The sequence below is a fragment of the Lissotriton vulgaris genome, chromosome 5 (genome assembly GCF_964263255.1).
Source record: "Lissotriton vulgaris chromosome 5, aLisVul1.2, whole genome shotgun sequence".
Taxonomy (NCBI): domain Eukaryota; kingdom Metazoa; phylum Chordata; class Amphibia; order Caudata; family Salamandridae; genus Lissotriton; species Lissotriton vulgaris.
In genome coordinates, this window is record NC_141693.1 from 487,570,776 (window position 1) to 487,586,053 (window position 15,278).

The window sequence follows — 15,278 nt, forward strand, 5'->3', positions numbered from 1 at the left end:
TGGTCGTTTATTGGGTTATGCCTAGTTGAAAGTAAAAGAAATGTTGATCCTTAAGTATTTAGATCAGCTTCCTCCCTGCCTAAAACCTTCACATCAACTAACTTTCCCCACAGATGCAAATAAATTAAGTAATTGTCCATTTTACTTGTATATCCAAGGCGATTGAAGGTATGGGCAGCATGCAGATCCGAAGGTGTGCGGCCATTACAGGACCTCAGGCCATATGATAAAGTAAATAACATAAGCTGATCAGCAGCACTTGTCCAGCGTTTCACTGGATTGGTATTAAGTGTAGGATACTACACTTGATCTTAGCCAAAAGGCCGAGAAGCGATTAAGTGTAGGAATTCACCATACCTTATCTTTCTCGTTGACAGGGGAACCATAACCCAAATCCATTGGCTTGTATGTTGTATTAAAATTACTGCTGATAATGAGAGAGTCATATAGGTCAAGGGGACCCTGTGTAGAATAAGATCACGTATTACCTGAGTCTATCACCCTCCTCCACCCACCCAATTATAAACATTATACATATAAATAGTATGGGCATCCACCCTGGAAATGGTTATATTTGTTTATGTTGATGGGATTTGTAATGCGCACAGCTACTCAAAAGAGTGTCCAAGCGCATGCCAGAGGAGAGCGTAGCAAAGGAGAAAGTAAATGAGAAATCAAGTTAGGTAAAAAGGAAGGTCTTAACTCTCTTCCTAAAGAGTTTAGGCTCCTGGATGTTGCATAGTTCCAGTGGGACTTGGTTCCAAGCCACAGTCGCTCTATAGGCAAGGGAGCTGCCACCCACCCTTTTCAGGTGAAACCTATGGACGTGGACCAAAAGCAATGTGAATGAGCTAAGCTGCCTGGAAGAGACATAGAACCTGAAACGCTTTCTCAAGTAGATATGGCCAAGCCCATAGAGAGCTGCATGTACCAAATCAAGGACTTGAAAGTCATTCTCCTATTTACTAGCAGCCAATGTAAATTAAGCAGCTGTTGCCTAATGCTGATCATTTTAGGAATGTTAAGGAGGGTTCTAGCTGCTGCATTCTGCACTAGCTGATGCTTGTTCAGTAGGTAGCCAGGCAGACCAGTGTATAAGGCATTAGCGTAATCAAGGCACAAAGTTATCAGTGCACGGATAACAGTTTGTCTTGCTGAAATAGGGAGAAAAGGGTGGAGCTTCTTTACTGACTTCAAGGTGCCCAAGCATAACCCCATTAACTTGTTAATCTGAGGGCTAAAGGTGAACTTCTCATCAAACCAGATCCCTAATATCTTCGTGGGTTGGCCCTTATGGGTAGACATTGAGGAGTCTTCTGGCCAGAACAAGTTCAAAAACAGCGGGGGAAAGTTCCTGACGAAAAGAATATTGTTTTTTTCCTCATTGCATTTTAACTGGGCAGAAGAGAGCCAGTGAAAGACAACTGACAGTCATGATTTAACAGAGGAGGTGAAAGAGTAATTTTTCTTCCAAGTGAAAAGGAGTTGCATGTCATCAGAGCACGCAATGATTTGGTGCTGAGTTCTTCTGCTACCTGAATAAGGGGTGACACATAAACGTTGAAGAGCAGAAGGCTCAATATAGACCCTTGCTGTAACCCAGTGGTTTGAATCTGGGGGGAACAGAATATGGAGGAATCAGATTTGCTGCTTTCTGCCATCCAGATAGGATTGCAGCCACTGCCATGCAGACCCCGATACTCCAATTTTCTGGAGAAGTGCCAGGAGCGGAGAATGTGGCACAGTGTCGAAAGCAGCAACAGGTCTAACAGGACCAGTGAAGCTCTCCCTCCTGCATCTAAAGTTTCACAGATGGCCTCAGAGACTTCTACCAGAGCAGATTCAGTGCTATATGATGCCCTGAAGCCAGATTGGGCCGGGTGGAGAAAGCGATGGTGGTCGACGTACTCAGACAGTTGTTTATTAACCAGCTTTTTACTCACTTTCGCCACAGCAGGGAGGAGGGAGGAAGGAGATAGGGCAATAGCTGGAGGGCATATTAGGGTCAAGCAAAGGTTTTTTCCGCAGAGGGACAATTTTACCTTGTTTACGCATTAGTGGTACAGTGGCTGATGTTAAATATAAGTTAAGTAGTATCTTCAGCTCCGGGTTAATCGCCTCTGAGACCCTGGCTAGCATTTTGGTGAGGCAGGGGTCAGCAGGCAAGCTGGATATAAGGAAGCAGAGGAATGCTAAAGAGTCCTGCCTAGTTATATTATCGAAAGCTAACAGAGTAGCTGAAGTGGCAGAGGGCTAGCGACCTGGAGGAGTGCTCAACGCTGTCTGGTTATTACTAGTATCAAAATTTGATTGAAGTGCACGGACCTTGTTGATGAAGAAACTATAAAGTTCCTCACACCAGGTGTGTGATGGGGAGTGGGTGCTAGATTTCACTTTGAGTGAGAGAAAGCTTTGAACAATGTTAAAAATGTATTTGGCATTGTTACCCAAGTGGGCAATATGCTCCGCGTAATATAGACTTTTAGCATGAGCAATGGAGGCATAGTACGACTTTTGAGCCTGTCTTAGGGCTGTCCTAGCTAAAGGGCAGTAATCCTGTCTCCATTTGCATTCTAGTCTTTTGCAATGTTGTTTCTGAGCTTTCAGGGACCAGGAAAACCATGGCTTGGAAGGAGGGTTTCTAGGATGCCTGCGTCCGTTATCGGGGGTAAGGTGTTCTATCGCTTCGTGAATCCAATTAGTGAAATTTTCAAGGGCTTCATTCAGATCACTGACTATGTCCGGATACGATTCCGCTAGGGTGAAACTGAAGGCAACTGGGTCAATTCTATGAGTTGGTATCCTCTGGTGTCCAGAGAAGGAGTAAGTCAACTTGTGTTTATTTTGGGCTTGCCACGAAAAATGGATCAAGAAATTTAATGACCAGGTTACCGGTAGGGTATTATCAACTGAAATCACGAAGTTTGAATAGATCAGATCTAGCATATGTCTGCTGCGGTGAGTAGGTGACCTAACCTATTGTTGAAGTTGGGCAATTCTCAGGGAGTAGAAGAACTTCTGAGGGTCTCCTGCTTCACAGATGTCCATATGGATGTTGAAATCTCTAAGGAGTACAAACTGAGGGTATTGCAGTGCATGCAGGATAATTAACTCATCCAGGGTTTTGAGGAAGGGGCCAGTATGGCCGGGGGGGGGGGGGGGGCTATAAATGAAGATACCTCCCATAGCAGGTATGTGGCATGGTGGTATATAACCAGATCTGTGCAGTGGATGACACAACCAGGTTTCCTGCAGGAGACAAAGATCGAATTAGTGAATAAAAATCCCCCAATTCGGATCACCTAGTTTGGGCCTAATACCGGCTATTTTCCAGGACAGGGTGTTCATAGGGGGGCTGATACTGATAAGGGCCTCAATATTTGGAGCCAGGCGTGTTGTGTCACTGTTATGGCACATGCTCTGCCATTCTACTGAGGGTTCCCTGTAACTATTTTTAGAGGTCTGGAACTTGATATCCAGTCAATCAACCATGGAGGTACCCAGGACATCTGGCTGATTACAGGGTGGTACCTTTAGTTCAGCTGCTAAATCGCTAGTTGGCGGAAATATCTCCTCCCGATTAGTTGTTAATTCACAGGAGGACGGAGGGTTCAGTCTAAATCTAATCCGTGAATTAGATGATAGATCTCTGCACATGCCTAAATTGAGTAAGTCGTTCATAAGGGCTCCCCCGCCCCCCCCCACCCCCCCCATCTTCTGCCTAATATATTCAAAACACCCTGCAGGCTCTGAGGGCTGAGAGAAATGTTTTTCTTGCAGAATCTCCGATTGCACAACAGAATGTCAGTTGTAGGTTGAGCGTATGTGATGTATGCATTTATTTATAAGGGGACTCTATGTCTTCAATTGCTTTTTTTTATAGTGTAGGGACCTTTACCATGTATAACAAGGGTGGTTTATCTAACGGCTGAGGCATTGCTGATTTAGAAATAGGCCCATCCCGACCCCGTATTAATCTAAACCATATTGGGCCCTGCTGTCCCGCCTTTTCCATGTAAGAGATAAAGGAAGCAGGATCGTGGAAAGCAGGTGCAAAGGGCAATTAGGAGGCAAGTCTTGTGGAGGGGTGGAATAAGGCAGGGTGTACATTTTTTCATAGCACTATTGTTTTTCTCACCATTTTTTTTAATTATTTAGTGAGGAGTAGGCATGGCTAGCGGCCCCTTGGGCGATATCAGTAGCACAGGTGGCTTGACTAAAGTTCTAAGCTCAACAATTTCTTTGATCAGTAAATAAATCTTAGATCTCAGCTCAACCACCTCTACCTGGAGATTTTGTAAAATGCGAGCTACATCAGCAGAGCCCAGTTCCCAACCTGTATTAACTGCTGATACAGCTGTGTTCAGGGGGGATATATGTAAGGGAGATGGAGGAAGAGACTCAACTACATTTACAGGGCCCTTGAGGGAACCCCGAAGCTGGATGGGGCTCAGGCACAGATTCATTATCAATAGATACAGATTGCGCTGCGGTGGTAATTATGGTTAGTCTCACTACTATCAGCCCTTGTACCCACAGCAAAGACAGGGTTTGAGCTTGAGTGAGCCTGTGAAGTCTGAGTTGCATTAGCCTTCCGATTTTTAAAAAGATAGTACTTTCTTCGACGTTTGCCTTGATTGAAGGTTGCTGTGGTCACCTCCTCCCAAAAGATTTTCAACTTCTTCTATTAAGTTATCTATGCCATTAAGAATTAGATTGTCCGTTGTGTTGTCTGGGCATGGACTCGTATCAGATTGATGGTTTTGGACCCTTTTTCCCTGAAGAGTCTCAGTTGCTTTGAGCTTCCCCATAATAGGCTACATTGGCCACTATGCTAAGGGCTGCCATGATACAGAGTTCACAACGGTGTTGCAGAGATATTAAAACTTTACAAACATGGACAAAGGTACAGCTAGAATGGAAATTCTACTCATAAGATGTTTCACTTCCAATATCAATTTGAGTCAGAGCCAGCAGTTCAAGCAATCGAGGATATACGCAAAAAGTTATACCAGGGTGCTTAGAACGAAGATAAACAATATGTCTTACCCTAAGCAGTCAAATTGTCATAGCAGAAAACCTAGGGGGGTGGCCCTGCCCTGAATCCTCCTGGCGCTGATGGGCACAGGATGCACCCACCCTCGGCGCTGGACTTGCCTTTGGCGGCCTGTGCACGTCCTGTTCATGGTCAAAAGGCATTTTGTGCACAGGGAGCAGATGGGAGATGGCACGAGTCAAGCCCCTCCTCTTATTGCAAAGGTGACTGAGATATGAAGTGCCTTTTGGTGAACAACAGGACCCCCTGCACACAGCGTCCCTTGTCGCTGGAGGTCAAAAGGCTCTTTATTGCACATAGGCAACAGATAAAAGGTGGCAGTAGTCAAGCCTCTCTTCTTAGGGCAGTGCTGGCTCAGTTGTGAATTCTCTTTTGATGAACAACAGGATCCCCCTGCACACAGCGTCCCTTGCAGCAGGTAGTTGAAAGGAGCTGTATAGCGCATAGGCAGCAGACAGGAGTAGGTAGGACTCAGGCCTCTCCTCTTAGGACAATAATGGCTGGTATGTGAAGCCCCTTTTGATGAACAAAAGGATCCCCCTGCAAACAGCATCTCCAAAATCAGCCAAGTTCAGATTTCCAGCCAACAACAGGCATACAAAATTGAGGTCCCAGTAAACGCCAAGCTTTCTTTTAATCCCACTCTAAAAAGTAGGTGGGGAGTCTTATAAACCATGCTAACTCAGATTTCACAGCTTAGTAACAAATATCAATTAAGGACAAAATCATTGAACACAGCTAGTCAGCAGGCAGGCCTGAACTAGCTGGGGAATGTTGTTCAGATGTATCCATTATCACATGACTGGAGCACGGCTCAGGCATGTGTTGTATTTCGTTCTGCTGGGCAGCATCATGTCGGACTACAAATAGCATATGGTGCATTTATTTTCATTCCCCAGGCACTGCCACCATTTCAGCAGACTAGCACCAATACAGACACCCTGGCACCATTGTGCCAGGGTGTCTGTGTTGCATGCAGGATTCGTTTGGTGCAAGAATGGGCATAGGCATGTACATAGAAAATCCTGAGAGGCATTATCATTTTCTATGTGTGCTGCAGAACGCAGCACACATGAAAGGTGGAAAATTACAAGGAGGTTTGTACATCCCCTGGGGAGGTCTAAGCTTTTGATGCATCTCCAAGTACATATGGCATTGTAAAATTAGTGATGCATAACAATCCATGGGTGTTGCAGGGGATCACCAGAAAGAAGTGGCCCTTAGGGGCCACCCGGGTTACTTACAACCACCTGCTATGCCTTCCCAAGAATGAAGAGTCGGTCAGACAGTAGAGAATGCAAAGTTACATCTTTTATTGGCAATGCTCTGCAGAGGAGTCCATCATGACCTGCGCCATAAGATGTCTGCAGAGGAACTGGCCCCCCAACAGTCTACAGTGGATAATCATTCCTCCTGAAAAGCCTCCAACCACGCCCACAATGGAAAACTACCAGCCTGGGCCGAGCATGAACAAAGAGGCACAGTAGGATGAGCTAACACCTGTTAGATGGGTACATACTATGAGGAATCCAAGGCCACAGAGCTGGGTCTCAGCTTCTCCTAACGTGGGAGCAGAAACTGCACATTCAGATAGGTATGCAAGGGCAGAATAGCCTATTCATTTGCAAGTCGAGAAACAGCCTTGAATAAAAGAGAAAATAATAACGAAATACAGTGTTCTGCTGAGGCAAGCAATATGAGCAGTGAGGCCTAACTCAAGCACAGTCTAAGCAGCCTGTTAGGGATTACGAAATGCAAACTGGAGTCACACTCGCTAACTGAAACCTGCACATTATGGGGATACCTCAGTGGGTTGCATTACATGAATACAAATGTCATCTATTTAGTCATGCACTGCTAATCTAATATTGCATGAAACAAGTGCATTGCAGGAATGGGAATTTCAAACCTAATAACATAACATAACAAGTACATTTGTAAAGCGCACGTTCACCGATTGGTCTCTTGGCGCTGAACAACAGATGTTTATTGTTACCCAACTCAATGGTACTCATGTTATCGACCTCAGTTGGATGAAAGGCTGAGTGGACCCACCAGGATTTGGACCTGTGACCATAAGGTCGAACACAGGCCCCAGCATTGGATGCATTATTCCACTGAGCCACCAGACCCAGAATACACCCACCACAACGGCCAATGAATGACACAGAGAGCCAAAGCAGAATATTGTGCAGCCTTGCCTCACTCCATACCTTTGAAGCAATTCTAAGCCATGCAAAGTCGCTAAGCATGGACTGATAGATATGGCTGAGAGGTTAGCACCAGCGCTGCATCACTAAAAGTGCTCAAGGAGTCTCTAAGATGTATGCCACAAATTTAATTTACGTACATTATGTACATTATTTCCTCAGATTTTTTTTGTATATCTTGGACGTTGCAGTCTTTCAAAATGCATTTTATGAATGATGTGCAGTACATGCTTTTGTTTAGAATAAATTAAATAGCTACTTCGCAAACATCAGAGGGAACAACCATGCATACTGATAGGTCCGCCAATGTCCAGTCCCAGGAGGTGATTCAGACTGGCCTCCCATGCCACCATGTCAGCTCACCTTTATTTCATCAGTCGTGCAGTACGTTCCACATCAAAGTTCTTCCTGTGTTACAAGCGGACATGATCCCATATGTCTTTTTCATCTATTGCAGGTTATCTCTGGTTCACCCTGGCTCCAGCTGCAACCAATCTTGGCACGTACTGCATCAGCAATAAGATGAGCCCACCCAATTTCGACTCAGAAAAATTCTCCCCCCTCTCTGAAATGGCCCTATCCCTGCAACTAACTCTATAAAAAAATTGCTAACACTAAAACCACTTAAAGTACCTCCAGATGAAAATTCCCAAAAAGACAAACTCCCGACAATACAGTGGCAAAGACTTCACAAAACTAGACAGAAGGACAATTATGGACAACAATGGCACCATTTAGAGACAAAGAGCACACTCAGCTAAGAGCAAACAACCACCAGTCGCAGACAAACTCTCATAAACCACCAGCACCCAGAATAGACAAACAAAGAGTAAACAAAAGTGAAAGCAACTTCACACTTCCTAGTATACAACCTGCCACACCCATTGCCTCATTTCCTACCTGAGTTGCCACCCATTTTTGGGAAATGCACCCATTGACACATTGATAGTGAATTTGATATTGTAAAATGAATGCACAGCACATTGGCACTTATCCTGGTTTCTACATAAATTGGCCTCAATGCGTGTTTACAAACTGCGCAACTGGTGCAATGCTCCACTCTTCAGGGGCGAGGTGTGGTTTGTGGCACATTCTACTGGCCCAATATGTGGGATGTAAGGTAGATGACAGTGAAAACACCATATCACACCTTGTACTCACTACCATTGCTTATAAAGTAACAGCAGACAGATCCAAAGGTTGGTTACGTATGTCATTTAACTGTTTATGGTGTGCTCATCTGTGACATAATAGCATCATACTTATGACATTCGAAGTGACAATTGATTGAGAATGTAACAACATACTTTTTGTAATGTATTGAGACATTGAGTTAATTATTCTTTGCTCCTGAGGCGGAAGCCGGGAGACGCTTTGTGTTTTACTCTGGAAAACTGTGTTTTTAAACTGTACCTTGCTGCTACCTGCTGTTTGCACATTGAGGGCTCCGTGCAGCGGATCCAGCGCTCACGTGACGCCCTCCTGCCGGCTGGCCACGCCCACATCCAGGCCACGCCCCCTTCCCGCCCTTCTTAAGCGCCAGCTATCGAGCGCTCACTTGGTTCTTTGCTCCTGAGGCGGAAGCCGGGAGACGCTTTGTGTTTTACTCTGGAAAACTGTGTTTTTAAACTGTACCTTGCTGCTACCTGCTGTTTGCACATAGAGGGCTCCGTGCAGCGGATCCAGCGCTCACGTGACGCCCTCCTGCCGGCTGGCCACGCCCACATCCAGGCCACGCCCCCTTCCCGCCCTTCTTAAGCGCCAGCTATCGAGCGCTCACTTGGTTCTTTGCTCCTGAGGCGGAAGCCGGGAGACGCTTTGTGTTTTACTCTGGAAAACTGTGTTTTTAAACTGTACCTTGCTGCTACCTGCTGTTTGCACATTGAGGGCTCCGTGCAGCGGATCCAGCGCTCACGTGACGCCCTCCTGCCGGCTGGCCACGCCCACATCCAGGCCACGCCCCCTTCCCGCCCTTCTTAAGCGCCAGCTATCGAGCGCTCACTTGGTTCTTTGCTCCTGAGGCGGAAGCCGGGAGACGCTTTGTGTTTTACTCTGGAAAACTGTGTTTTTAAACTGTACCTTGCTGCTACCTGCTGTTTGCACATTGAGGGCTCCGTGCAGCGGATCCAGCGCTCACGTGACGCCCTCCTGCCGGCTGGCCACGCCCACATCCAGGCCACGCCCCCTTCCCGCCCTTCTTAAGCGCCAGCTATCGAGCGCTCACTTGGTTCTTTGCTCCTGAGGCGGAAGCCGGGAGACGCTTTGTGTTTTACTCTGGAAAACTGTGTTTTTAAACTGTACCTTGCTGCTACCTGCTGTTTGCACATTGAGGGCTCCGTGCAGCGGATCCAGCGCTCACGTGACGCCCTCCTGCCGGCTGGCCACGCCCACATCCAGGCCACGCCCCCTTCCCGCCTTTACGGCCGCCTTTATTAATGTGTCAATACAGAACGCGCAGCGGACGAGCGCAGCGGGAGCGCCGACTTCGCGCCGAAGTCGCGCATAAGTCAAGCCCGTCTGCGCTCGTCCGCGGCCGAACGGGGCTAGGGGCACGACGCTATGCTCAAATTCTATCATACTCCTCCAAAGACCTTATCGCCCTCCAAGGCACCTGGCCACTCCCGGACTCTGTCCGTAGACTCGTCGATTCATTGGGCCTTGCCCCCACCCTCCCTGCACCGCCGCACTCCCCGCCGCAATCTCCCCTGCCACCCTGCCTCCCCTGCCCTGACCCACCCCCCTCCACCCCAGCTCTGTCCGTTATTCTACTCAATACCAGGTCGGCGGTCAAGCATCATCTCGAGCTGTTCGTCCTACTCGATACCGAGAAACCTGACCTACTGCTCTTGACCGAGACCTGGTATTGCGATACCTCCCTTCCCGCTCTCCTGGCCACCCTTCCACCGTCTTACGTGGCCCTACGAGCCGATCGACCGGCCGGCAGGGCGGGCGGTGGGGTCGCACTAATTACTAGGTCAGACCTGCACTTCCAGTTACTTCCCTCTCCCCCTATGGCCCCTGTCGACTTCCTGGTGGCCCGTTCCCTCCAGACCGCCCCTCCCATCACTTGTCTCCTCATGTACCGCCCCCCTCAGCCCTCGCCTTCATTTCTACCTGCCTTCCAAGACCTGCTGGCAAATCTGGCGGTTAACTTTGCCTCGGTTTTGGTGCTGGGGGATTTTAATTACTGGCCCTCAGATCCACACGAGTGCCTTGCCTCAAAAGAATTTACCGAATCTCTGTCTTCCCTCAACTTTGTCCCACACATTTCTGTCCCCACTCATTCTCACGGGCACACACTTGATCAGGTCTGGGCTCTTAACCTCCCACTGGCTTCGGTGGCGGTCTCCCCTTGCCCTTGGTCCGATCATGCCCTCATCTCTTTCTCCATCCCCCATAACCCATCCCCCAAAACCCCGCTTGCCAAAAACACCTGGGCGCGGAACTGGAACAGGTTGGATCTTCCCTCCCTGACCTCCCTGCTTCACAATTCCATCCCCCCCCTCTCTGGTTTATCATCGGCCTCACAGGCTAAGGCCATTAACACCTGGCTGGCTGGAGCCTGTGACTCTGAGGCCCCCTTACGACGCATCTCCATCCGCCGGCTTAAGGACTCTAACCGATGGTTTAACGACCATCTAAAAGAACTTAAGCTGAGCGTCCGGAGGGCGGAGAGGCAGTGGAGGAAGAACTACTGCCCGTTATTAAAAACTCACTTTCTGACACTGTTGGCTGATTACAAATCAGCAATTCTAGCTGCAAAGACCGACTACTTCTCCACGAGAATAATGTCGGCCGCCAACAAACCCAGGGCTATCTTTGACATCGTAAACGACCTGGCGTTCTCAGATCGAGCCTCGCCCCAAATCCCTCCCTCCCAGCTTCTCTGCGACCAATTAAATAACTACTTCGTGGATAAGATCACCAATATCAAGGCCAATATCCCTTTACCCTCGCCTACCTTCGTCGATCCTTCCCCCTCCCCAGTACAAAATCATTTCACTGTTATCCCCCCCCTCACTCAGGAATCCTTTCTGTCGATTCTCCCCAAAGTTAAATCTGGGTCCCCGGCGGATGTCTGCCCCGCTCGCATCCTACAGCAAATCTATTCCAGCTGCCCTGATCCCCCGATTGCCTTCCTCAACAGCGCCTTGGCACAGGGTGTGGTGCCCCCGGTACTAAAAGCAGCCACCATAGTACCCCTGTTGAAGAAACCCGGCTCGGACCCTTCTATCTCGTCCAACTTTCGCCCCATCTCCCTGCTGCCCTTTCTGGGCAAGGTGATGGAACGCCATGTTACCGCGGCTCTGAGCACCCACATTGAGGCGAATGGGGGGCTGGCTTCTCGTCAGGCAGGATTCCGCCCCAGGCACTCAACAGAATCGGTCGTAGTCGCCGTCCTAGACAACCTCAGAAAGGGCATGGATGACAACAACCACCAGGCACTGGTCCTCCTCGATCTTTCCGCCGCCTTTGACACGGTGGACCATACCATCTTACTCACCCGTGTCAAGGCGGCTGGCATTGGGGGATCAGCTCTTGTCTGGCTCTCCTCCTTTCTGAGGGACCGCACCCAGGCGGTCCGTCTAGGCGACTTCACCTCCACTCCCCTCCCTGTCACTTGCGGTGTTCCCCAGGGTTCCTCTCTCTCCCCCCTTCTCTTCAACCTCTACATCTTTCCTCTCATCTTTGCTCTCCAGCAGCTGGAGGTCACCGTCTTCAACTACGCGGATGACCTCCAGCTCATCTTTGATCTGTCCCCCTCCTCTCTCTCGGTCTCCAATTTCCAGTCTACTATGACATTCATCAGGGACTGGATGAATCACAACCACCTTAAACTGAACCCTGACAAAACTGAGCTGGTTCTCACTGGTGGTTCGTCCAGTCCCTGGAACTCTCTTTTCTGGCCCCCTTCTCTCGGCCCTGCACCCTCCCCCTCCACCACTGTCAAAACACTGGGTGTTAAAATGAACAATCAGCTCACTCTTCACTCACACATCAGCTCTGTGGTCTCCTCCTGTTTCCTCACTCTTCGAACCATCCGCTCTGTCTCCCGCTTCTTCACCCCTCAGGCCCTCAAGACCATCATGGCCGCCCTGGTAATCTCGCGTTTGGACTACGCCAACGCTCTTTTCCATGGCATCCCTGCCTATAGTTTGCGTAGACTCCAAGCCATCCAGAACCAGGCGGCCAGACTGATATTTGGCCTCCCACGTTATCACCACTCCACCCCCCTCCTAAAGAAACTCCACTGGCTCCCCGTGAAACAGCGTTCCCTCTTCAAAATCGGGTGCATGGTTTTCCAGGCCCGTCAGGGCACTGCCCCTGCTTTCATCACTTCACTTATCAAACCCTACGTCCCCGCAAGAAATCTCCGGTCCTCCTCCAAGTCCCTTCTCCTGATCCCCCGTTTCTCGCGCAAAAAATGGGGTGGATCCAATTTCTCTACTCTGGCCCCTTCCTTCTGGAACTCTCTCCCTGATAACCTCCGCTTCGCAACTCAGTACCTTTCTTTCCGTGGAGACTTGAAAACCTTCCTATTCAGTCAGGCTTTCCCCGCTTAAATTTTCTCCCCGGTTTTCCTTCCCCTCAGTCACTGAACCTTCAGCGCCAAGAAACCGCAAGGTGTATGCTGCGCTTTACAAGCATTTTAAATTAGAAATTAGAAATTAGGGCCAGATGTAGGCAAATATCATTTACCGATTCTAAAATACCAAATTTTACCGATTGGGTATTTTAGAATGGGTAAATGGTATGTAGGTATTACTTCGGTAATTTTTACCGAATCTGTAAAATTCGGTAAATACCGATTCGGTATTTACCCAATCGGTATTCCCCATTCATTCCTATGGGCCTCCAGGCCCATAGGAATGAATGGGGAATACAGATTCGGTAAATGCCGAATCGGTAAGGGGGAAGACCTACAAGGGTGCTAGGGTGTCACATTGACACCCTGGTGCACCCCTGAATAGTGCATGGGTGCACATGTGGCACACATACATGCCCTAAGGGCATGTTTGTCTGCCACATGGCACTGTTAAAAAAAGCACAAAATTGCTTTTTTAACGTTTTTCGTTATTTAAAACCAACTTGTAGTTGGTGATAAATAACAAATCCTTACAGGTGAAAAGCACTCACTTGAGTGCTTACAACATTTCAGATTCGGTAATTTACCGAATCAGTATTTAAGAAATGGGTAATTTACCGAATTCTTAAATACCGATTCAGTAAATTACTGAATCTGAAATGTAGCCACCTACATCCCAAATGCCTAATACCGGTCGGTAACGGCTGAAATTTGGTAATTTCGGCCGTTACCGATCGGTATTAGGGCTCCTACATCTGGCCCTTGGAGATTTGAAAATGGGTTGGGTGTACTTTGTTAGCTGCGCTGAGACCGCTGTTATGTAACCAATGCATACCTACATCCAGTGTTGAATGGTACTTGGCACAGCTGTGGACTGGTTTGGCAGCCCTTGTCAGGTCTGTGTGACAGAGGATGGTGTCCAGGTGGTGATTAATGCTGGGTCAGCGGGTGTAGGCATGAAAAGTGTCAATAATACAGAGTGACACAATGTTTCACAAATCATTGCTTTGGCTCTTTGGCACCAGATATAGGCTCCTTGAATGTTGCTTGCGGGTACTCATGCACACACAATGGTAACATATGCATTTGGAAACATAACTAAGCACATACAATTTGAAATGTGCCAGTAAGTATTTCATTTCCAGGGGTGAAATTACAAGGTCTTGTACCAAACCATCTCCTAGCCACTTAACTTCTCTATGTGAGCTAGGTTCTGCATCGCACATAGATGATGGAATTAGGCTGAACTTATATTACTATACAAGTGGATGTCCCTTCATGCACACATGCATTTGTGCTCTGATATTTGCTTCCCTGCTCCATGGTAGAGGTATGCCTGCATTAGTCCTAGGCAGCCAAAGTAGCAATGGAACAGGGGATACCCTATTATTGTTTTGTATCCAGTTATGGATAGTGCATTTCTTTCAATGTCCTTTCACACATGGCCATGCATTAGGGAGTATATCAGCGTTGCACTGTGTTGCTTTACACATTCTATGCCCCTCTGTTTACTATCACAGGACATTGGAACTCAACGATGATGCGCATGTGTCTGACGTAAACCAACATCATGACGTGTAGGAGATATACTCATTCATTACACACTCTTTGGTACTACATTCAATTTGGACTGTGACACACAGTGTGTAGCTGAACACACGGTAGCAGCACACACAGCATCACATACAACTTCTGGATGGGCACCCTGATATAGACTGCTGACTTTCTGTTGTGTATTTCTTGCTCAGGCACATGTGTTCTGTACATGATGTTATCATCCACCACATTGTCAGATAGTGTTACTTGGGTCTGGGGTAAGTGTGTAACACAGCAACATATCTTACAAGTAGGAGAGTAAGACATCAATTTTGCCTGTCCTCTCCTCGACTTCCGCCAACCGGTCGGCCATTTCTGTATACATTTTGTCAACCTTGCGGAGAGACCCTTGTATTTTTTTGTTCGCCTGCTTAGCTCTTTGACTCTCCTGACGGGCCTCTCCCTGGATCTGTTTTAAGGTCGAGAACAAAAGATCATAGTTTGCTGCATAACTATTTTCCTGTGTCTGTGGACGTGCCCGCGTCTGGTTTTGCGATTTGTTTGGTTGCTCAAAGCCACCAACTGCACCCTCCTGATACAGCTGCGAAGTGGCTGCGTAGTCCCAATCCAGTTTTTTAGACACCCCAGATTGTACTACACTCCCTCTTTTCTTTGTTCTTCTGCAAGTCCTTCCCTTAGCTCCCTTGTTTCTACTTGACTTAGACTCCAGGTTTCGTTTTAGTATAGTGTTATGTTCGGGACTTGACTCAGTCTCTAATTCTGAGGTATCTGTCTGAGAAGTCTCTGAATCACTTTCCGTAGATATTGGTGTATCTTCCATATCAGTGGATAAGTTATGATTTGAAGCCGAGTCTTCAGACTCTTCAGT

The 15,278-nt window shown here is 47.7% G+C and overlaps 1 pseudogene; it reads right to left on the reverse strand.

The window, feature by feature from the left end:
• Positions 1-226: 226 nt before the first annotated feature.
• On the reverse strand, positions 227-335 carry LOC147711129 (U2 spliceosomal RNA; annotated as a pseudogene).
• Between the last annotated feature and the right edge of the window lie 14,943 nt (positions 336-15,278).